The 25824-nt window shown below is 45.7% G+C and overlaps 1 protein-coding gene across 2 annotated transcripts in view; it reads left to right on the top strand.

The window, feature by feature from the left end:
* The first annotated feature begins 787 nt into the window (after positions 1 to 787).
* plekhg4 (pleckstrin homology domain containing, family G (with RhoGef domain) member 4) overlaps positions 788 to 25824 on the top strand; it is a 102802-nt gene continuing 77765 nt past the window's right edge. Inside the window, exon 1 of one of the 2 annotated variants that reach the window (XM_061736235.1) lies at positions 788 to 959. The gene's annotated coding sequence lies outside the window, so the exon portion shown is untranslated. The remainder of the gene's footprint in view (positions 960 to 25824) is intronic. The other variant, XM_061736260.1, reaches the window with a different exon arrangement.

Below are 25824 nucleotides of genomic sequence, written 5' to 3'. Positions count from 1 at the left end.
AGTCCCTGTTTCAGTTCTGCTAGTCCCTGTTTCAGTTCTACTAGTCCTGGTTTCAGTTCTATTAGTCCTTATTTCAGTTCTACTAGTCCCGACTGATTTAAGATGTGTGATTTTTGAGTCGCAAAATCTGAAATGATAATACTACATAGCATGGTAGCTAGCATGAGCAGAGCTAAAATACCTGGCGTGCCAACTGGGGAAAGGTGGGCGTGTCAATCCCTGCCAGGCCGACCTGTTCCACCTGATTATTGGATTACCTGGGGTTGGTGGGCGGAGTTATCTCCTGATAAGACGGCGTCCTCCATCCTCTGAAAAACGGCTTTAAACGCAGTTTTTAGAAATGTGTGGGTGACGTCATTGAGGGCTTGTCCAGTTCTTACTACACTCTATTCATGACCAAATACATATGAAGGACATGGTTTCCTAGAGAGTGTGTGTGTGTGTGTGTGTGTGTGTGTGTGTGTGTGTGTGTGTGTGTGTGTGTGTGTGTGTGTGTGTGTGTGTGTGTGTGTGTGTGTGTGTGTGTGTGTGTGTGTGTGTGTGTGTGTGTGTGTGTGTGTGTGTGTGTGTGTGTGTGTGTGTGTGTGTGTGTGCGCAGCTGTCTCTGTAGTGGAGGTGTACAGATACTGCTGCTCTATTTAAAGCTTCATCTACTGTCCAAAGAATGTCCTCTAAAGTCCCGCCAGCTTCAGCCTGAGCATGTCTCTGACTGTGTGGGTGTGTGTGTGTTAGCAGCTGTTTGTTGAATTCGGGCTGGAGGGTGGAGCTGTCTGCAGACTGGGTCGGTCCTCTGTGAAGCGGCGCTGCAGTTTTCTGAGCATAGCGCCAGTGGCAGCTCTGAAACTTGTGCGTTGGGTCGTCCGGAGCGCCGTGTGGAGCGTCGTCTGGGTCTCCGTGGGATTTAGGTTGGATTACTTCAGTCTGAGAGGAACTGGGGGGCTGAGCTCCAGTCGCCAACAGTAAGTGCTGTCTGTTTCTGTAGACTGTTGCAAAGCTAAAAGTTCCGTTTTGTGCTGTATTTGGGTTTTCATACTCTGAGAGTACCGTTGATCTGATGTGTCCAATCGAAGCTGGTCTGAGAAAGATTCCTGGAATGTCAGGGAAAGTCAGGGAGTGAGTGGGAGGTGTGTTCCTGCAGGTAAATGTGAATGCAGATGGTTTTATAGCTGAAAAGTGCAGCACAACAAATCAAAACAACCACGGATGGTGATCATCTGCACAGTGAGAGCAGGACAACCTTGCAAATCTTTAGACTTTCAAACACTAACACATGACTTCCTCCTCACCCCTCAAGACCACGGGGTCAAGGTTCACAGATTTAATAACATAACTTTGTGTTTTAAAACACTGATGCTCCAGTACCTTTTGTTTCTTGTCTAATACTAACTCTTATGCCTGGGCTTTCAACGATCAGCTGACACCAACAATTAAATAATTATGTTTATTACTAATCATTGTCACCAGATTGTTCTGCTGCGACTTCATAAGCTCCTCGTGTCCGTTCACCTGAGGGCTCCTGACGAAAGCAGGATTCCAGCTGAAATGCCGCCTGATGGCTGACATTGTGCTAATGCTTCATAGCTAGCTCAATCCAACAACGTATGTCTTCAACAGGAGTTTGCAGGGCACTGCCATCACTTCCTGTGCTGGCTCTTGGAGCAGTTCAGACGAATTGAGAGTCAGATTGTCAGACGTGAGTGGTGTGAGTTGCAGGATGTAAATACTTGGTTTTGGCAGAGTTCAAGATGCTAACCAACTATCTTTAAAGCTGTTAGACGTTTATTGACGCATCTGCCGCGAGGCAGGAAAAGACTGAAGACTGAGATCAAACATGTTTTATTTTGTGACACCAAGATGTGGCCAAAAGGCTGCCTTCAGTCTGCTCCGGTTTCCAGCTCACGCCCAGAAACGGACTGTGGCAGTGCCCCGACTCGGGAAAGACCACCATTGACTTGGGACTGGAAATTTGGTATATTGGTATTGGTATAGAGATGGTAAAAGTAAAGGGGGGGGGGGTGGTATAGGGATGGTATAGAAGTTGTATAGGTATCAGGGTGGTATAGCTATAGGGGTGTATAGGTATAGGGATGTGGATATAGGTATCTGGAGGGTGTAGGTATGAGGGGGTGTAGGTACAGGGGTGGTGTACATGTAGGTATAGGGGGGTATAGATATAAGTGTAGGTACAGGGGTGGTATACATGTAGGTATAGGGGGGTATAGATATAGGTGTAGGTATAGGGGTGGTATACATGTAGGTATAGGGGGGTATATATATAGGTGTAGGTATAGGGGTGGTATACATGTAGGTATAGATGTAGATATAGGGGGTATAGATATAGGTGTAGGTACAGGGGTGGTATACATGTAGGTATAGGGGGGTATAGATATAGGTGTAGGTACAGGGGTGGTATACATGTAGGTATAGGGGTGTATAGGGATGGTGTAGGTGTTGGGAGGTATAGGTATGAGGGGGTATAGGTGTAGGTACAGGGGTGGTATACATGTAGGTACAGGGGTGGTATAGGTGTAGGTACAGGGGTGGTATACATGTAGGTACAGGGATGGTATAGGTGTAGGTACAGGGGTGGTATACATGTAGGTACAGGGATGGTATAGGTGTAGGTACAGAGGTGGTATACATGTAGGTACAGGGATGGTATAGGTGTAGGTACAGGGGTGGTATACATGTAGGTACAGGGATGGTATAGGTGTAGGTACAGGGGTGGTATAGATATAGGTGTAGGTACAGGGGTTGGTATAGGTGTAGGTATAGGGGTGGTATAGGTATAGGTATAGGGGGTTTACATGTACAGGGGTGGTATAGGTGTAGGTATAGGGGTGGTATACGTGTAGGTACAGGGGTGGTATAGGTGTAGGTATAGGGGTGGTATAGATATAGGTGTAGGTATAGGGGTGGTATAGATATAGGTGTAGGTATAGGGGTGGTATATGTGTAGGTACAGGGGTTTCATCGGGCGGTAGAGGAATAGGTACTACTGGGGTGGCATAGGAGTCGTATAGGTATAAGGAAGGTATAGGGTGGTATAGAGAGGGTATATGAATAGGTATTTCTGTGGTATATGAATAAATGTTAGGGTGGTATAGGTATAGGTACAGGGGTTTCATCGGGGCGGTAGAGGAATAGGTACTACTGGGGTGGTATAGGTATAGGAGTCGTATAGGTATAGGGTGGAATAGGGAGGGTATATGAATAGGCATTGGGGTGGTATAGGTATAGGGGGGGGATATTAATAGGTATTGGGGTGGTATAAGTATAGGGGGTATATATGAATAGGTATTGGGGTGATATAGGTATAGGGAGGGTATATGAATAGGTATTGGGGTGGTATAGGTATAGGGAGGGTATATGAATAGGTATTGGGGTGGTATAGGTATAGGGAGGGTATATGAATAGGTATTGGGTGGTATAGGTATAGGGAGGGTATATGAATAGGTATTGGGGTGGTATAGGTATAGGGTGGGTCTATGAATAGGTATTGGGTGGTATAGGTATAGGGAGGGTCTATGAATAGGTATTTCTGTGGTATATGAATAGATGTTGGGGTGGTATAGGTATAGGGAGGGTATATGAATAGGTATTGGGGTGATAGAGGTATAGGGTGGGTCTATGAATAGGTATTGGGTGGTATAGGTATAGGGAGGGTCTATGAATAGGTATTTCTGTGGTATATGAATAGATGTTGGGGTGGTATAGGTATAGGGAGGGTCTATGAATAGGTATTTCTGTGGTATATGAATAGGTGTTGGGGTGGTGTAGGTATAGGGGGGGTATATGAATAGGTATTTCTGTGGTATTGAATAGGTATTGGGATGGTATAGGGATGGTATAGGTGGGATATTAACCCGAAAACATAATACAGTCAGTTGATGAGTTGTTGCTTTGAGTCCCTGCAAAAATACAGTTCTGTTGTCCTCATGGATATATATTTTGATAAACAGAAAAAGGTTGATTAGAAATTAGCAATGTTCTTTTATTACTTTGAACAGTTGAAGTAAAATGTTAAATGCAACATCCGGCATCCAGCACTGAAGGAGCACATTGATGGTTAGCAACCATCGGAGTGAGGGTTGCAAACTCAAATCAGTAGAGAATGTTTACGCCGTGATTGCTCTTGGAGGTATCTGAGGTTACGCTTAGTGGAAGGGCAACACCTAAAGGCCCACATCCACCCAGGCTGGGCAAGCCTCCAGTGGATCAAACACCGCCTAGTAATAGGACTAGAAATTAGGCAGAGCCATTCCTCCTGTTTGCTTGGATCTCTGAAGAAAGGTTTTCTGCAAACATGGTCGTTTATTATTACATATGTGGAATATCATTCATGATTCATGGGCCTTAAAGAGTAATTTGGTATAAGAATAGGAAGGCACTAAAATGAATATAGAAAGTTTGTCATTTTAACTGAATATATTCTTCCGAGGAGGGACAGAGGCGAGGGACCATTAAGGTGGAATCTGTTTTATCTGATCAATGAGAACATTTGATTTAAATACATTTTTTAATTGTTTAGTAACACATATTCCAAAATAGTTGAGTTGATCCTTCCCCACCTTTAAGGGGAGATCTGCATAATTGAGTTCAAGAGCGTCTTTATTAACTGTAAATAGTTCACTTGTATTTAAATGTAGTCCATGTCCAAAAAAAACTGATTGAGGTTCTCCAGAAATCTTGCCTGTTTGTAGGTGACCAAATACTTATTTAACCGAGGAATTTACCAATTAGGTCAGTAAAAATCTTACAATGTGATTACCTGGATTCTTTCCCCTCATTCTGTTTCATAGTTGAAGTTACCTATGATGGAAATAACAGGCCTCTTTCATCTTTTTAAGTGGGAGAACTTGCACAATTGGTGTCGGACTAAATACTTTTTTACCCCACTGTATACAGGAGTCTCACTGAAGACTGGGCTGAAACTAAAGCTTTCCAAAGTCAGGAGGAGATAGTTCCACTCAACTCTGTCAAATGATCCTCCAGTCTGCAGGGCTCAGGCTTGGGCAAAGATTTGGGTTCAGACTCTGGCTCAGACTTGGGCTTGGATCTTTATATCTGTGTTTTGTAACAACATCGGTCCGTCAAAAGCAAACTCTAGTGGGTTTTCTTTCCAGAGGCTGGTTTAATGAAGGGGGGAGTGTACCTGAGTCTAAGGAGTGGGTTCACCTGACTGTAGACGTTCCTGACTGAGTGATGGCTGCATTGAGGAAAGTGATGGGAGATCCAGGTTATTAAAGAAGTTTACCATGGTACTTGAAGCTGTTGTAGTGAAAGTGTTCGGATTTGTCATTAAGCGCTTTCTGGTTGGTTGTTCTCCCTCCACGGTCTCTAGGAATGACTTCCCTAGCTCTCAAGCCACGCAGCTGGTTAGCCAGAAGCTCATAGTAGCTGCTTTTACTACGAAATAATTGACTTTCAGCCGTGGTGAAAAGAGAGAAGGTTAAATTCTGTGTGGAGTTGCAGACATTACTGGTACGGTTCAGGGGAGGCTGACATCGGATGCTGTCCGTCTGTAAAATCTGATTAGCAATGTTTGTTTTTGCTGCGAACACTTTTTATATGCTCCAAACCATATGATTTCCCCTTCTTGAATGCACTTTTAAGGCTGACCACGCTAGTTTATTGGACACATCTGGTGTGTTGTTGATGCGCAAAAATGTTTTAATATGTGTAGAAATATGTGTGGGAAAGCTCCCATCTCCAGCGCTGCCCTGGTGCTCGGCCGCTGGGAACGCCACACATGCACCAGGGAGGGGCACCGCAAGTGATAGCTGCAGGATTTGAGCTCCTAAATACATTTACTGTCTAGGAAGAAACAATAGTTCCGGGTGTAGGTGTGGTGAATGTGGGAGGAGGAGGAGTAATGTCTTCCTGCAGGATGTAAAAAGCGCCAGACTTGCTAAAAGCTGCAGGTTTAGATGAGGAACAGTCTAACATAAACTCCAAATAACCCGATTATGAGGGGGGGTCCCTTTATGATCCAGTTTTTTTTCCCTCTTAAAGGGGGTTACATGCCTTTTGTTTCTGTAATAATTGACCGGGGTCATGTTCTGGTCTCTGGAAACCACCTAGAGACGGCTTGTGTCGTAATAGACCTTATATAAATAATTGAATTAAAATGTCAGAGGCCTCAAAAGGAATACTTGTGTCAACAAGGATGCCTACTCCCCCGGCCTTCCCCCTAGTTGCAGAATGGAAAAGTTGTCCGGCCCAGCGTTTAGCTCGTCACCAGTGATCAGAAGCATGTCTGGGACGAGCCCTGCCTCAGCCACTGGAGCTGAGCAAAGACTTTTTACCGGATGGTTCAACCCCTCAACGTTCCAGAGGCTAATCTTAACTTCATGAAGTTAAGATTAGCCTCCATCTGACATCTGATTTGGTAAAGGATGAAGGTAGCTGAGAGGGAGACAGAGAACAATCAAAGAAAAAATTGAAAAAGGGGAGGGAACACAGATACGCTGATACGGATACACCCAACACATCACACAACCCAACACGACTCACACGACACACACCCCAACACACTACACACCCCAACACACCACACAACCCTACACACAACACACCACACACCACACACCCCAACACACCACACAACCCAACACGACTCACACGACACACACCCCAAAACACCACACACCCCAAAACGACCCACACCCCAACACACCACACACCCCAACACACCACACACCCCAACACACCACACACCCCAACACGACCAACACACCACACACCCCAACACACTACACACCCCAACACACCACACACCCCAACACACCACACACCCCAACACGACCCACACACCACACACCCCAACACACCACACACCCCAACACACCACACACCCCAACACGACCCACACACCACACACCCCAACACACCACACACCCCAACACACCACACACCCCAACACGACCCACACCCCAACACACCCCAACACACCACACACCCCAACACACCACACACCCCAACACACCACACACCCCAACACACCACACACCCCAACACACCACACACCCCAACATACCACACACCCCAACACACCACACACCCCAACACACCACACACCCCAACACACCACACACCCCAACACACCACACACCCCAACATACCACACACCCCAACACACCACACACCCCAACACACCACACACCCCAACACACCACACACCCCAACACACCACACACCCCAACATACCACACACCCCAACACACTACACACCCCAACACACCACACACCCCAACACACCACACACCCCAACACGACCCACACACCACACACCCCAACACACCACACACCCCAACACACCACACACCCCAACACGACCCACACCCCAACACGACCCACACCCCAACACACCCCAACACACCACACACCCCAACACACCACACACCCCAACACACCACACACCCCAACACGACCCACACCCCAACACACCCCAACACACCACACACCCCAACACACCACACACCCCAACACGACCCACACCCCAACACACCCCAACACACCACACACCCCAACACACCACACACCCCAACACACCACACACCCCAACACGACCCACACCCCAACACACCCCAACACACCACACACCCCAACACACCACACACCCCAACACACCACACACCCCAACACACCACACACCCCAACACACCACACACCCCAACACACCACACACCCCAACACACCACACACCCCAACACACCACACACCAACACACCACACACCCCAACATACCACACACCCCAACATACCACACACCCCAACACACCACACACCCCAACACACCACACACCCCAACACACAAAGTATTTTGAGTTTTCCTTTAACTTTAACGGTGCTTCTCAAGCTGTTAGATAATTGCCCATAACTTGTAATACTCACAATGAAAAATAAAGAGGTAATCACAAGGCCACACAAGAGCATGACTCAGTTGAAGTAAGCAGGAAGATAAACCTCGTGATTGATCATGCTTATTTACTCACAAGTATTTGGTTGTTAATTTTAGCTGGTTGCGAGTTTCCCGCGAGTCCTCAGTAAGAGTTCACAGAGGAGCGGGTGGCTGGGGATGAACTGGCGGCGGCCAGTTCAGCGGCGGAGGCCAACCACCTCCTCTCACTGAGGGTTGCAGTCCGGTATAGTTCAGCCAGGATGTCCTTGTGTTGAGCCTATTTGTTCAAAACGCCCGCTGTATAATCTTCATAAAATCAGAGTTTGTGCCCTCAGTATTCCAGCTCAACTCGTTTATGTGGCTCTCTCCTTACCACATCTTCGACCTGGTACTGGTGGAAGCGGTGCTAACGGGGCGCAGCTTGTTTCATGGGCCAGATTTTTGGTGCCAGACTGCAGTGGGCTCTGTCCATTTCTGGGGCAGCAGGTAACTCCTGATCGCTGAAGACCTCAAGCAAGAAGCTTGAAGAGAAAAAGATCGTTGGGGCGTGCGCTTGGACGGACTCGGGTAAACCAATCATGCAGATGTTCTAGATTCTACTGCACCTCTCCAGATCAAAGGTTTAGATCTCAGCTACTGGTTGTCTTCTTGCAACATTGAGCGTGCACTTGCAGACGTTGGCTGGTCTCCTCCGCACGGGACTCGAGATCAGCAACACGTGGGAACACCTGAGACTACAGCTTGTTCAGCTTTGTGTCCAGGCTGACAAAAGAAGACGTGAAGTCAGTGTCTAGTGAGGCCCTGTCCTGATCGAGCAGGCCCAAAATGTTGCCCGCTTTCATTCTACCTGCAATGCTACCGCTCCTGGATTTCAACATATTATTTGGCATGATATTGATTCCGGTAACTTTTAAGTTTAGTTACTTGGTGATGTGAGCAGTAAAATAGGGTTTTAAAAGGTGATTGAACATTGAAAGCAGGAGCTCAAAGACCCTGCCAATCTAAAATGTCCACAGGGGTTTTCAATTCTTCTACAGTCTACGCATCTGCCGCGGGTGACTGCATCTGCAGTAGGTGGCTGCATCTGCAGCAGGTGGCTGCCTTTAGAGTCTGAGACAGTAACTCTGGATGAAACATCTCCTCACCCCTGGATTCCTGCTTCACTCACTAATGACTATCTTTTACTGCATTGTGATAAACATCAGTGGAGGCGGATCACCACTAATGAAGCTGGTGCCACCACTGTAGTTGCAGGTTTATGCCTTGTTCCCATAAAAGAATATGGTCACATTTTACCATTTTAAAATGGTTACACATACAATCCAGTCATTCAGGTCTGAGGTCATTTAAGCAGTTTTTAATCACACAAAGACAAACACACAACTGTAAAACCTGAGAGCTTAGTTCAAGCTAGAGCTGGGCTACAGGGCCTATAATCACACCCCCCATTCTTCAACAGCAGCTTTACTTTCTAGTTGTTGTTGGGAGAAGTACAGAGGGTTGCAGGGAGAGAAGGATCAGATGTGGTGGGTGAAGTGAGCAGTGGGTCCATTGGCAGGTGGGGAACTCCAACCTGGGAGACTCCAGCAGATACTAGTAGCAAACAGACAGCTCGGTCCTGGGAACATCAACACTACGGTGTTGAACCCTCAACCTCCCAGGACTGTGGGAGAGGACCGAGCTGGAAGAGAGACGGGTGGACGCCCCCCTGGTTCCCTGAGTGGGAGGTTGACGGGTGGAGTGGTGCACCATCTGTAGTTATCTGTACTATTCTGTACTGGTGTGTACTGTTCTGTACTGGTTTGTACTGGTCTGTACTGGTGTGTACTGGTGTGTACTGTACTGATGTGTACTGGTCTGTACTGGTGTGTACTGTACTGTACTGGTGTGTACTGGTCTGTACTGGTGTGTACTGGTGTGTACTGTACTGGTCTGTACTGGTCTGTACTGGTGTATACTGGTCTGTACTGGTCTGTACTGGTGTGTACTGTACTATTCTGTACTGGTGTGTACTGGTCTGTACTGGTGTGTACTGGTGTGTACTGGTCTGTACTGGTGTGTACTGGTCTGTACTGGTGTGTACTGGTGTGTGCTGATGTGTACTGGTCTGTACTGGTGTGTACTGGTGTGTACTGGTCTGTACTGGTGTGTACTGGTGTGTACTGGTGTGTACTGATGTGTACTGGTCTGTACTGGTCTGTACTGGTGTGTACTGGTGTGTACTGGTGTGTACTGGTCTGTACTGGTGTGTACTGGTGTGTACTGGTTTGTTTCTTGACTCCACAGTCAGACAGGCTTCATAACTGGACCGTGTGCTGACTCAGCGACTCGGTAACCGTATATTAACTACAATCTGGCTCCTTCCCTTTCATTTCCTCTTCAGGGGGCTCCCCCCCGCCCCCTCTCCCTTCCCAGCATGCACTGCAGCAGAGAATCCCAGCAGTTGTTTACAGGGAGCTGTTAGCAGCTTGTTCTGGTTTGCTGGTGAGGTTCTGCTGGGTATTATGGTCTGAGCGGGACCAGCTGAGAATGATTTCAATCTCCACTCAGAGTGTGATTGCCCCAGACAAGCAGGGACATGGACCGGGCCGTCCAGAGCTGAACGCTGGGTCCTCAGGTCCCGTGTCTTCACATACTCCACAACATTTTGACATTTTTTAATCTCCAGACACCAGAGATGGGCGGTTCGGACTAAAAAATGTATCACGATCATTTCTGGCATTTATCCCGATAACGATAAAAATGACGATAAAAAAATACCAATTCAACTCCACCTTTGTAACTATAAATCTATCACCACATTCAGCCTCTGTCTGGAGCCAAAACACTGCTGTAAAAGATACTAAATACTACTAAACTACACCAATGGGAATTTATCTTTCTTTCTTTCTTTCTTTCTTTCTTTCTTTCTTTCTTTCTTTCTTTCTTTCTTTCTTTCTTTCTTTCTTTCTTTCTTTCTTTCTTTCTTTCTTTCTTTCTTTCTTTCTTTCTTTCTTTCTTTCTTTCTTTCTTTCTTTCTTTCTTTCTTTCTTTCTTTCTTTCTTTCTTTCTTTCTTTCTTTCTTTCTTTCTTTCTTTCTTTCTTTCTTTCTTTCTTTCTTTCTTTCTTTCTTTCTTTCTTTCTTTCTTTCTGGCTCATTTCCTTCCTTTCTTCCTTCCTTCCTCCCTCCTTCCATCGTTCTTCCTTCCTTCCTTCCTTCCTTCCTTCCTTCCTTCCTTCCTCCTTCCATCTTTCTTTCTTTCTTTCTTTCTTTCTTTCTTTCTTCCTTCCTCCTTCCTACCTTTCTTCCTTCCTCCTCCCTTCCATCCTTCCTTCCTCCTTTCTTTCTTCCTTCCTACCTTCCTTCCTCCTTTCTTTATTTCTTCCTTCCTTCTTTCCTCCTTCCTTCCTTCCTTCCTTCCTTCCTTCCTTGCTTCCTTCCTTCCTTCCTTCCTTCCTTCCTACCTTCCATCCTTCCATCCTTCCTCCTTCCTTCCTTCCTTCACGTACGTTGCGCGTCGATTTAACGCAGAACCATAAATCAGCTTTACACAAAAACGTCATCAACAGGAATTTATCATTTTGACGGTTTATCGTGAACGGTAAAATATCACCCATTCCTACCAGACACAAACAGAAACAAAACTGGGAAATGTTCCTGTCTTTATACCTTTGTTTTCCTTTAACGTGATGGCTGCTGTGATGAGCAGGAGCGCTGGACCACTGAACTGGGTGCTCTAGGTCAGTGATTCTTAACCATAGGGCCAAGCTTGGGCCGCGAGCGCCCCCTAGAGGGCCGCAAAAGAATTCAGTTTTGTACGTGTGGGCCGCGAGGGCCGCAGGACTGCATAGCAACTCCCGACCATGTGGTGGCGCTAATGCATTAGTCAGTTGTTACTTTAACCAGCTCCATAAATGAGGAGTAGGAGACACTCAGCTAGCTGTACGTGTAATAGTAAGATAAATGGTGTGTATTTACAGAGAAAATCCTTTATTTGCACAGAGTAGGATCAGGGATCGATTACTTGGTCTGCGCCGCCAACGGGGAGAGCGAGCGCGGCGTGATCATTTATCCTTTATTTTCCAGGTATGTGTTAATTGAGTTTAACTGTGGAACGGTACTCAATAATTTCTTAATATGTTTTAGCTTTGAGAAGAATATTTTTGTGATGTTTTATTAAGTTAAAAAGTAAGTTTTCTTGGTGTACAAGAGTACGCAGGTGCGTGTGCCGCCATCTTGTGGAATTACTCAATTCTGACATGCGTTGTGTATGAGTGAATGTATTTTATTATATTTCGTTAAGGCAAAGACCATATTTGTTAATGTTAATTGTTTAGTTAGTATGTAGCAGCTTTTGTATTAAAAAGGTGAATTTCCCTGAGCTAATGAGAAATTGTGTGTTGCTTGTAGGCTATATTATTTTATGTTGCTTTATTAAGATTTTGATTTGAATGTATTTTACTATTTGTGTACTGCAGGTTAAACTTAAAGTAACGTAATTAATAAGCCTGAACTGATTGATTTATCCCATGAATCAAGCCTGATGTGTTTGCATGTTAACATTGACATTTTTAATAAAAGTCTGTGATGATCACATTTTATTATGTCATTTTACTTGACAAAGTTTTTGCTTGTTAAACTGTAAGTGGATTTGGTTTATTATTGAATACAAATCAAACCAAGATTGACATCATTTTAAACCTATACAGTGTTAATATTTAATGGGCCCCGGGCCACTCTGTACTGAAAAAATTGGGCCTCAAGGTCAGAAAGGTTAAGAACCCCTGCTCTAGTTGAACCCCATCCAGACCTGGGCTCATCTGGGCTACTGGCAGCTCTTGTGGTTCTGTCATGGTGCTGGGCCAGATGTGTCTCAGGAGTAAATGCCAACAAACCTTTTGAAGAATTCTCTGGATCGTCTGAAAGTGGACGGGTGGCTAGCCATCGGATGCGCGTCGGGGCGGTTCTGATCACGACTGACCACGGAACAGCCCGTACCTGCATGGTACCCAGACTTTGATTTAATACTCGGGTCGGGGCTCGGCCCCGTTGGGGGGGGTTCAGTATTCAGCCGGCCGAGTTTACTTCACACGCGCGGGGGTTACGCTCCAAAAAGAGGCTTCAAATTGCGGAAATCGGCACCGCCCCACCGCGACCCGAGTAATTGGATTGGAACGGGAGAAAATGAAAAATGATAATGAAAAAAAAATACAATAAGTACAGTAGGACAAATTGTGACTGATGTTTATTTCACTGCTCTTCTGATGCTGCTGCATCCTGACTCGCTCTGTAGCGTCTTTTTCTCCTAAAGCCTGCGGTGCAGGAGTGTTTTTTCAAGAGAAGAACATAGTTATGGGTCGTTGTTGTCGCTCTTTTTTCTTCTTTTCTACTTCCGACATGCCACCATGGATTATATCTGAGAACTGTAATGAACGATCCATCAAAGGGTCCCGTTCTTGAGCTGCTGCTGCTGAAGCTCATTGGCCGTTTTCAGCATTGTTGCTAAGCGACCAGCGTTATTGACACCAGAAGTGAAGAAGTGGGAAACTATTTAGCCAATCAGAATTCAGAACACAATGCACAATGCAAATCCGTGAAGCAGCGAGACGTGAAAGGTGGGATTACTGTACTCGAAACACGCCGTTTTTGACGTCTCACTTAAGATGGAGCAAATCCAGCATTACTGCTCGATCCCGACTCCGCCCAGGAAGGAGCAGATTGGTGGAAGGAGCGGCGTTTGTGAATAGAAAGCTGTGACAGCTTGTTCACCTCCAGCTGGGGATGAAGTGATCATCCAGCTGGGCAGCGTCACCGCCACATGAAAGGCCTGCAGAGGCTCAGATGCTCAGATGCTCAGTGGTCCTCCTGGCGCTCCAGTGTTCCTGAGACGGAGCCAGCTGCTGGGGCGAGCCCACGCCAGCAACAGCTGGATGAGGAAACAGCAGAGGAAGCAAATGTTACATCGTCTCCCACATTAAACAAATCTCATAAGCAGCAGCTTGTTTGCAGCCCGTTTCTGCTCAAGTCACGAGGAGGCAATAAAATCATGAACCTAATGTCATCTTGATAATTGAAAGGCCCATTACATAATCGGGAAGAGACGTCAGTCACTGGTGGGAACACTGGTGGGGAACAATGGTGGGAACAATGTTGGGAATCCTAGTGGGGAACACTGGTGGGAACATCGGTGGGAACAATGTAGGTGACACTGATGGGGAACTATGGTGGGAACACTGGTGGGGACTGTGTTCGGGAACTATGGTGGGGAACTATGGTGGGAACACTGGTGGGGAACTATGGTGGGAACATTGGTGGAAACCCTAGTGGGGAACTATGGTGGGAACATTGTTGGGAACCCTAGTGGGGAACTATGGTGGGAACTATGGTGGGAACATTGGTGGGAACCCTAGTGGTGAACTATGGTGGGAACACTGGTGGGAACCCTAGTGGGGAACTATGGTGGGAACTATGGTGGGAACATTGGTGGGAACCCTAGTGGTGAACTATGGTGGGAACACTGGTGGGGACTGTGTTCGGGAACTATGGTGGGAACACTGGTGGGGAACTATGGTGGGAACACTGGTGGGGACTGTGTTCGGGAACTATGGTGGGAACACTGGTGGGGAACTATGGTGGGAACACTGGTGGGGACTGTGTTCGGGAACTATGGTGGGAACACTGGTGGGGAACTATGGTAGGAACACTGGTGGGGAACTATGGTGGGAACACTGGTGGGGACTGTGTTCGGGAACTATGGTGGGAACACTGGTGGGGAACTATGGTGGGAACATTGGTGGGAACCCTAGTGGGGAACTATGGTGGGAACACTGGTGGGGACTGTGTTCGGGAACTATGGTGGGGAACTATTCAATTCAATTTTCAATTCAATTTTATTTATATAGCGTCTAATACAACAGATGTTGTCTCTAGACGCTTTCCAGAGATCCAGAACATGAACATAAACATAAACCCCTGAGCAATTATTATATAAACAATGGCAGGTAAAAACTCCCATAGTGGGAGAAAAGCCTTAAGCCAAACTATGGTGGGGAACTATGGTGGGGAACACGGGTGGGAACAATGAAGGTAACACCGATGGAGAACACTGGCGGAGAACACCGATGGGGAACACTGCTGGGAACAATGGTGGGAACACCTGTGGGGAACAATGGTGGGAACACTGGCATAGACCATTGCTGGGGAACACTGGTGGGAACAATGTTGGGAACCCTAGTGGGGAACTATAGTGGGAACAATGGTGGGGAACTGTGTTCGGGAACTATGGTGGGAACACTGGAGGTAACACTGATGGGGAACACTGCTGGGAACACCGGGGGGAACACTTTGGCTTGGTCTGGGAGGGTTCTGGGTTGGTCTAGAAGGGTTCCGGTTTGGTCTGGAAGGTTCTGTGTTGGTCTAGAAGGGTTCCGGTTTGGTCTAGAAGATTCTGGGTTGGTCTCGAAGGGTTCCGGTTTGGTCTGGAAGGTTCTGGGTTGGTCTAGAAGGGTTCCGGTTTGGTCTGGAAGGTTCTGGGTTGGTCTAGAAGGGTTCCGGTTTGGTCTGGAAGGTTCTGGGTTGGTCTAGAAGGGTTCCGGTTTGGTCTGGAAGGTTCTGGGTTGGTCTAAAAGGGTTCCGGTTTGGTCTGGGTTGGTCTGGGAGGGTCCTGGGTTGGAAGGTTTAGGGTGAAGGCTGCTAGCTTGAACTGAGGATGGCCAGCCGAGACTCACCACGCCTGGCAGAGAGTTGGAGCTTCACGAGTTCTTGTTTCAGCCGCTTGTATTTGTATTCCTGTGAAACGTCTTCAGTCAAAGCCGATCCAGTTTAAAGTCTGTCCCACTTCATGGAGGACGCCTCCAGTAAAGTGTTTTTCAACCATTTAGTCACGCCACATTAGCAATAAAGACAGGTTGCTGTTACCACCACCTCTCGTGCTTTTAAAGACAGTGTTGTCTTAAGTTAAACTCAGTTATTTAATTACTCTACAAGTTACTGAACTTTAGGGACAAGCACTCTACAACGGCAGATCATCTGCAGTCACTAAATATTACATGTATATTTGTTCTAAAGAAGTGAAATACCCAAGTGAAAGACACCCAGTGGTTTCTGATCACAGGAGTCCCTGCATGCATCACCTGCAGTGATAACAGAGGTGAGAGGAGGAGATAAAGCTAGAGCTTGAGATTATGTGATTATGTGATTGATGTGTAAGTGCCATATTATTTGTTATACTTGGGTTCAAGTTATCAGGATAAAGACTTTGGATATTTTTGAGTTTTTTTTCTTTTCACTTCCTCTGAACTTTATTTACAACGTGGCAGACATCTAACTAGTTAAAACATTGTGTAAAGCAACAATTACAAATACGACTTTAGTCAGAGGAGTCCGTGGAGTTGACATCTTTTTTTTTTTAACTTTTTATTTATGATTTTTTTTTTTTTTAACATTACAAGAAAAACACATTACAAAACAAACATGTGAGGTCATGGGATGATTAGTAACTCAAGTCAACTTTAACAACTTCACAGTGTAATGTCACGCAGACAATTTATGAGGTGCCTGTCTCATCGGCTAAATAAATACACCATTTTGCCCACCAATTTTCTCCCAGTTATTTTTGGAGTCGTATGGAATAAGTCATCTGTTCTAAGAGATGTAGTTGTTTAACAATACTAATAAAGAGATCAGCAGTAGGACTGTTTTTTTGGAGCCAACATTTTGTAATGGCCTTTTTACTTGCTGCCAGCAAGATCTTCAATAGATAAGTGTCTTCCTTGTTCAGTCCGTCTGGAAAAAGACCAAAATAGAGAGATGTGAAGGTTGAGCTGATACTGGAGTTGACATCTTGAGGGTTTATTTTCTGCTTCATTAAATTAACGATGTTTCTGAGTACGTGCTACCCTGCTAGCTGAGCTGTGATGTCATCAAGTACGCTGACGACATCTTACTCGCCAAGTATGCATACAAGTCCAGACCAGCAACCAGGGCGCATGGACAGATTCAGTCAGAGGGAGTTAAAACTGAAATGAGTTAGCATCAAAGTAAAGTAAAATAGTCTTCTGGTAACTGACGGAAAGTAGGCGTGAAGAGAACCAGAGTTGGGCGGAGTCAGCTGCTGCCCGACACCATTGAACCAGCGTTCAGGGACCTCCGGGTGACATCAGGGTCCACATCTCTTCACCCAGTCTGTGGTGGATTTCCGGGAGCTCTGTGTCCACTATGCCACGGCGGAGACCTGGATTCCGGACTTCAGGATGGCCTGGACGTCTGCTCATCACTCTTCCTGTCAGTCTGTTGCCATGGTTTCATGTGCTGACAGCTCCTTGGTTGTTCCAGGCATCATCGCAGATTGGTGGCATCAGCAGATCTCTCTCAGACTTCTGCTCTGGGTCTGGGATCTGGGACCAGACTGAGGGTCTCCAGTTACCCCAGTGCTCCCATCAGACCTCTGAGAGGAGGGGCAGGGGAGTCACTGGACCTCTGCCAGTTACTTTCACTCTCTAGTCACTTGTTTTTCCCTCGTTGAGCCTCTGAAAACAGGTTTTTTCCCAGCAGCTCCTGGAGCCTCTCAACATCTTCCCAGCAGCACCGTGGAAACCAGCACAAAGCTCTGACCCTGTACTGGTCTCACTGGTGCTGCTGTGTGGAGGTCAGCATCACACTGGTCCCAGAGAAGCCTGGACCAAAGTGTGTACTGGTGCGAGTGGTCACATGACCCGTGGCTGCCGTCACCGACTGGTTCCAGTCCGGAGCCGCCAGGACACCAGCAGCAGCCCTTTTACCCGGTAGCCCGTTCCAGGCTCCCCATTATCATTGTGTCCTACTTCACTGTCGCCATGGCGATGTCAGACTGCAAACTGGGACTCCACCACTGGTCTTTGTTCCCAGTCAGTGAGTGTGGTCACATGTGGGACATGTTGGAGCAGAGTCAGCATCCTTCTGACACGTGACACTTTCACAATAAAAGCCTCTGTAGCAACAGGAGCTGGGAGGATCCAGGAGTGGAAGGAGGGATGAGAGTGATTAATTAATTAAGATCTGTAATGAATTCATCTAATTCATCTTTTTTTTTATCTCACCTAAATATTGCTGAGAAAACCCCTCAATTTGAGGGGTTTTCCTTTGAATGTATTACATTTTTGTGGCAGATAAGAAGATTGATATATAACAACAAAACAGTGGCTTTATAAAGTTATCTATTTATTTTTTTTTAACAGATTTGAACAGATGTAGTCCTGTGTGTTTACATCCACTTGGCAGGAACATTTGTGCAGACGTGCTCATGCGTGCGGTGCTCTCCTCAAGTCTAGTTTCGGGAAGAGCGTTGCTGTGGCAACATGGTTGCTGTGGCAATATGCTTGTTGTGGTAACATCGTTGCTGTGGCAACATCGTTGCTGTGGTAACATTGTTGCTATGGTAACATTGTTGCTGTGGTAACATTGTTGCTGTGGTAACATGGTTGCTGTGGTAACATGGTTGCTGTGGTAACATTGTTGCTATGGTAACATTGTTGCTGTGGTAACATTGTTGCTGTTGTAACATGGTTGCTGTGGTAACATGGTTGCTGTGGTAACATCGTTGCTGTGGTAACATGGTTGCTGTGTTAACATCGTCGCTGTGGTAACATCGTCGCTGTGTTAACATCGTCGCTGTGGTAACATCGTCGCTGTGTTAACATCGTCGCTGTGGTAACATCGTCGCTGTGGTAACATCGTCGCTGTGTTAACATGGTCGCTGTGTTAACATCGTCGCTGTGGTAACATCGTCGCTGTGGCAACATCGTTGCTGTGGTAACATGGTTGCTGTGGTAACATGGTTGCTGTGGTAACATGGTTGCTGTGGTAACATCGTTGCTGTGGTAACATCGTTGCTGTGGTAACATCGTTGCTGTGGTAACATCGTTGCTGTGTTAACATCGTTGCTGTGTTAACATCGTTGCTGTGTTAACATCGTCGCTGTGTTAACATGGTCGCTGTGGCAACATGGTCGCTGTGGTAACATCGTCGCTGTGGTAACATCGTCGCTGTGGCAACATCGTCGCTGTGGTAACATCGTCGCTGTGGTAACATCGTCGCTGTGGTAACATGGTCGCTGTGTTAACATGGTCGCTGTGTTAACATGGTCGCTGTGTTAACATGGTCGCTGTGTTAACATCGTCGCTGTGGTAACATCGACGCTGTGTTAACATGGTCGCTGTGGCAACATGGTCGCTGTGGTAACATCGTCGCTGTGGTAACATCGTCGCTGTGGCAACATCGTTGCTGTGGTAACATGGTCGCTGTGGCAACATGGTTGCTGTGGCAACATGGTCGCTGTGGCAACATGGTCGCTGTGGCAACATGGTCGCAGCTAACGTTAGCTGTGGCTGCGCTCTCGACCGGGTGCTTTGCGTTTATGTGGCTAAACTTGAGCTGCTTCGGTGGTGAGCAAAGTCCTTTCCACAAAGACACACATCACTCTGCCTTTATGAAATGTTGCTGCTGGGGCGTTTTAGAAATGTAAATTCCCCGTTCACTGGACCGACAACTTTACATGCTCCTCCATTTTCTCTCCTCCGCTACCCCCCCATGCCTGTCCAGCTACAAGGGAGTCTACCAGCGTAGCTAAACACGCCCACACACAGGGACAGCCAATCAACGTCCACTTCAAGGTGGGACTGACCGTTGTTTTCTGCCCACAACTCAAGCAGAAACACAGATTTCATAATAAATTCAATTCAATTAAATGTTTATTTATATAGCGTCTATTACAAAAGAGGTTGCCTCTAGGCGCTTTCCAGAGACCCAGAACATGACCATAAAGAAAAGAAAAAAAACAACATAAAGGCAACTCGCAAACAGAAAAAGTAAAGTTAGAGATTAAAAAACTAGATTAAGCGAGTAAAAAACATAAATATAAAATATGCTAAATATGCTAATAAAATTCATCGCAATGAATGCGCTAATTTGACACGCCTAATTATTATGAATCTAGTCTTCATCCCAGATATGCTGCTATAGACCTAAGCTGCAGGGAGACCCCAACATGATCCACTGACCTGCAGCCCCCCCCCACCCCTCAGTGTCTGCTGTCTACACCTGTTTATATAGTGGTCTCTGTAGTCCACCAACTAACCAGGTATTAGTCATATTTACGTAGAACTCTTAGGTCTCCAGTTAATGGATCATTTATACTAATATAGCTGCATCTCTCCTCTCTCTGTTCTTCATCCTCATGCTATCTCTAATGATATATGTAATGCACTGCCTCTTCTTAAACGTGTCCTGTTTGCTGACGACACAAGCCTGTACAGCGCCGGAAAAGACCTTGAACAGCTCTTGCATGCAGTGGAAAGGGAACTTAACATTCTCAAACTGTGATTTGATGTAAACTAACTGTCACTGAACCTCACCAAAACCAAATACATTATCTTTTCCAACAAAAAAAATGAATACACATCCCAAATTATCAATAAATTATGTAGAGATTGAACGAGTAAACGAACATACATTTCTGGGAATTACCATAGACAGTAGACTGAGCTGGAAACTACACATCAATAACACAAAAACAAAAATCTCTAAATCAATTGCTATATTATACAAAATGAAACACATACTGAACAGCAATACACTCCACATACTGTACTGCTCCCTCATACTTCCATACTTAACTTATTGTGTGGAATTATGGGGGAACACCTACAAAACAAACATCAAACCACTATACATGCTGCAAAAGAAAGCAATACGAATTATAAACCATGCAGACTACCTTGCTCCAACCAACCCACTCTTTATGAATTTATGAATTATGAACGCTGTATGAATAAAACTGAATTGAATTAAGAGTGGACGAACCCCCATGACACAGGCAGACTTTCATGTGGGCCCACAGCAGCCAAGCTGCTGTAAGCTGACTGGAGCAGCGATGGCTTCGGTAGAACAGATGGGCTTGTGTTTTCCACAATAAAAGCTGCTGCTGCAGCAGCAGGAGGCGAGATGATCACTAATAGTCACGTTCAGCAAGAGACGGTTTAAGAAGAAAGAACATTTACAAGCAGACGTTTCAAACTTACATCAGGCAGAGAAACAAAATTAGAAGCATGTGACAGCTTATGAAAGCCGTCAGTATCAAAACTTAGAGACAAAATGAAGGTTTGTAATTAAATTTCAGGAGGACACACAGCCTTCTGTCCATCTGTCCAGCATTCAGAGGCGCTCCCGTGATCTGTGATGCAAGGAATCAGAGTGATACGTTCCTCCGCATCACCACAAACAACGTTCCTGTAGCTTAGAGCCCTGACCTTTGACCCCTTCGATACATGGAGACTCCCAACAGTCATAAACGGTTAGGAATAAGAGGTGCATGAAAACCAGGGAATGAGGGAGAACTGTTGAACGTTTGGAAAAGGTGGAAGACGAAACAATAAATCTGACAGAATGTACAATCCTGGCATCACATGACCTTGGCCCAATAAGAACAGGTTGTGCAGTTGTTTGGGCGGCTGCCATGGTTCAGCAGCTTGGAGATCCACTTTTAGCAGCAGTGAGTTAAGTTTCCTGCTGACCTTATCAGTGTCTCACGTGGCTGTGGAGGAACTCTGGTCCATTCTTCTCTGCAGCGCTGCTTTTTGGACATTTACTGCCCTGTCACATGACCCAGCTACTGGTCTAGTGTCTCTGCTGCTGCCAGGTCCAGACTGACACCTCAGCAACCCTGGCTAAATCTGCTGGATATTAACAAAAGACAGAGACATCAGTTCAGGTTAAAAACTCGCGAGGAGAGAAGTCAGAGGACGTGCAGTCACAATCCTCCAAACACCTCTGTCCGTCTCTGCTCCGTCTCCTCTTTTTATTCATTGGGGAATGCCCTGGTTACACGGGCACGAGCAGCATCAGGGTGGGGGTTAAGGCTGCTCATGCAAAGTGGGAAATTATTAGCTCACAATAGTAGAAGAATACTAGCGGTCAGTTAATATCTTCAGTCCAAGATGCAGTCACGCCTCCCCTTCCGTTGGCACCTGGCTGGTGCTTACACACACACACACACACACACACACACACACACACACACACACACACACACACACACACACACACACACACACACACACACACACTAATGATTGATAAGAGGATGTGCTCTACTCCCACATTCCCCTGCGCTGATGTGAAACTGCAGCTTCTGTTTCTCAGCAGCTTCAGTTAAAACAATAAGCACAAGATTCATATTCAAAGTTATGGCATAATCATGAAAAATTATAACTTCAACATTTATCTATATCCAGTACTGGAGTTGAGGGGGGATGAAGGGGGATGGCATCCCCCCCTGAAATAAAAACGCATCCCTCCTTTCCATCACTTATGTCATTTCATTAATGAATGTGGTTTTACTGCTATTTCAACATTTAGAGTCACCACCAGAAAATAACACCAGAGAAATAACTTATTTGACAATTTTCTCCTGTTTCAAGTAAATTTTCACTTGAAATAAGTAGAAAAATCTGCCAGTGGGACAAGATTTATCTTCTTATTACAAGCAAAAAAATCTTGTTCCACTGGCCGATTTTTCTACTTATTTCAAGTGAAAATCTACTTGAAACAGGTGAAAATTGTTGTTTTTTCCAGTGATGAGTCTTGTTTTAAGTGTAATGAGGTTTTTTTTACTAAAATGAGACATTTTAACTAGAAATAAGACAAATATTCTTGTTAAGATTTAGAGTTTTTGCAGTGATCCATTTTCCTTATCCTGTGAAGGACAGAGTCATATTGATAAGTTCAGAAAAGTGTTTTTTATTGTTGTGTTTTGATGTATTTGATGTAAGCCCAGTGGATATTTAAAGCTTACAGAAGGCTGCATTTAACTGCTGCTATGTCATTCCTGCAGTATTTCTGCAGGTGTTTTGGTCAGCGCTATTATTTGTAATATATTATATTATTTGTAATCAGCTCAAATTATCTGTCCCCATATGATCAAATCCACCATCCCCCCTGATTTTATTTTACAACTCGAGTACTGTCTATATCTATATACATAATTATTCCAACAGCTGCCATGTTCTGGTCTCTGGAAAGCACTTGGACACAACTTCAACTGTAAAAGACGCTATATCATCAAAATTGAATTGAACTGAATTGAATCAGTGTCTTGAAAGGACTTGGTTGGACGAGACGTCAGGGGGTTCCTGTTGGGTTCAGCTACGGCATAAAGCCAAGCCTCTCTTGCAGAGCTGTGGACTGTGGCTAGCAGCTCCTACAGTCGATCCTCGACCAATATCTGCAGAATATCCTGTTTCATGTGTTGACTCGGTGGAGAAAACAAGAGTTATGCTCGTATTTAGCCGATGCTGGCTCGGCGGCTAAGCGCGGTAGCAAGGCAAATACGGATGTGGGAATTCTAACAGCTGCCCAGTGAGCTGCCTGTCATTCAATCCTGTTAGAAATAAATGTGTTGGTTTATATAGACTCTTCTGGGCTGGTACGGTAACTGAGCTGATGCTAACAGAGCTAATGCTAACTAGGGCTGCAACTAACCACTATTTTAATCGTCGACTGGTCACCGACTATTGAAACGATTAGTCGACTAATCGGATAATTGGTCATTTTTTTTATTTTAGTATGAGGTTGCTTTAATTATGTGGCAAATGATAATAAACACAAGAAAGATGGCACTAGAGCCCTGATATAGCGGGACTGTTTTCTTCATCCTGCTCCCGCAAAACTCTGAGAATTCCTGCCGCACAATAATAAAGATGCATTGATTTAGAGTCTTCTCCCGTCCTGCAAGAGAAATGTCCAGACAAATCTATCTGATTTAATGTTAACATGATCATTGTGGAGTTTGATGGATAATTGACAGTTCATAGGCACCTGACTGAAAGTTAGATGCAAATCCATCATCGTCATCATCGCACAAGCTTTTTCGCCTTTCGCGCTGCATCAATTATGTGCTTGAGGTAGGGCTGCACGATTCTGGACAAAATGAGAATCACGATTTTTTTGCTTAGAATTGAGATCACGATTCTCTCACGATTTTTTTCCAATATAAAATTTATTGCACTTATTACTTTAACTTTGCAACAGCTGAACAAAAATATAATAACAATAAACATCTCTTGTCTTCTTTACACAAACCTTTGAATAATTTAAACAATAATAACAATTTTGAACAATATTTGTTCCTCCCTGAGTTGAACACCCTTTCAGAAAGGGGACTTGTAACAGATCCTGTAGTTCTGAGGCAACAAATTATTCTTCTGGCTGCTTTTTGCTGTAACAGCTGACATTGAACATAAAAACAATAAACATCTCTCTTGTCTTTAAATAATTGTAACAATAACAATTTTAACAATATTTATTTGCAATATGTGTCAGGTGATGAGAAAGGTAGATGTTTCTCCAAATGTAATCCACAATCATTAACAAAATATAACAAACATGACAACATGATAGTTGACCATGACAGGACTACAACAACCTAGAACATAGGCCTAGTCCTTTTTTATGCAGCTATCTTTAAAAAAAAAAAAAAAAAAAAAAAAAATTTTTTTTTTTAAATCGTCGTCATTTGGAAATGAGATCGCGTTTAAGCATGAATCGAGATCGCGATTTTTTAACGATTAATCGTGCAGCCCTAGCTTGAGGTTATAGCAACGAGAGTAGCTGTGAGTGGCTCAAATAATACTAATAAATAACTTGAAATAAACAAAGTTAACTAATTAAACGAATTAATTTAACAAATGAAAATACGCTTAATATCTTACCAAGGCGAGTCTGTTTCGTTCAACCAACCGACGTGCTTTCTCTTCAAATGCATTACCGACGTGCTCCCCTGAAAAGCAGGTCGGCTTTGCAAACCTTGCAAGTCATCTTTTTATTCGCCGTATCGAGGCTAAAATGCTCCCAAACTTTTGAACTTTTATTACCCGCAGCTGCTGAGACGCTACCGTGCATGCTCGACAATCGGCAGAGATTGTATTGAAGAGAGACGCCTCACTCCGTTGGAAAACACGTCTGGCGACAATTGTTGACAATGGAATTCATTGTCGACAATTTTGATTATTGAATTTTGTCGACAACGTCGACGAATCGTTGCAGCCCTAATGCTAACTGAACTGACAGCAACAGCAGTGGTGCTAACAGAACTGATGCTAAGCTATCTGAGCACTACCTGAGTCGCCACTAACTAGCTAACTGAGCCACGACTATCCGAGCTGATGCTAACAGAGCTGATGCTAACAGAGCTGGCACTGACCTAGTGGTACCTTAGCAAACAGTACTAGCACTGACATCAGCTGAGCAAACCAGTGCTAAGTGATGCTGCAGAGCTTACTGTGGTTTTGGCTCCGCTGTTGGAACCGAGGGCTGAGTGACAGCGGTTCAGGGAGAGGACCAGCTGTCTGACCGTCGCCCGGTCTGACCGTTGCCCGGTCTACCGCCCGGTATGACCACTGCCCAGTCTGTTGACCGCCGCCTGGTCCGACCGTTGCCCGGTCTACCGCCCGGTCCTGTGACCGCAGCCCAGTCTGGTGACTGCCGCCTGGTCCGACCGTCACCCGGTTTACCGCCCAGTCTGGTGACCGTCACCCGGTTTACCGCCCAGTCTGGTGACCGTCACCCGGTTTACCGCCCAGTCTGGTGACCGTCGCTCGGTCCGACCGTCGCCCGGTCTACAGCCCGGTCCTGTGACCGTCACCCGGTTTACCGCCCCGTCTGGTGACCGTCGCCCGGTTTACCGCCCCGTCTGGTGACCGTCGCCCGGTTTACCGCCCCGTCTGGTGACCGTCGCCCGGTTTACCGCCCAGTCAGGTGACCGTCGCCCGGTTTACCGCCCCGTCTGGTGACCGTCGCCCGGTTTACCGCCCAGTCAGGTGACCGTCACCCGGTTTACTGCCCAGTCTGGTGACCGTCACCCGGTTTACCGCCCAGTCAGGTGACCGTCACCCGGTTTACTGCCCAGTCT

This window comes from Cololabis saira, chromosome 2, assembly GCF_033807715.1.
Source record: "Cololabis saira isolate AMF1-May2022 chromosome 2, fColSai1.1, whole genome shotgun sequence".
NCBI lineage: Eukaryota > Metazoa > Chordata > Actinopteri > Beloniformes > Belonidae > Cololabis > Cololabis saira.
The sequence above is the reverse complement of the archived record's forward strand: the minus strand, read 5'-3'. Positions and strand labels throughout refer to the sequence as shown.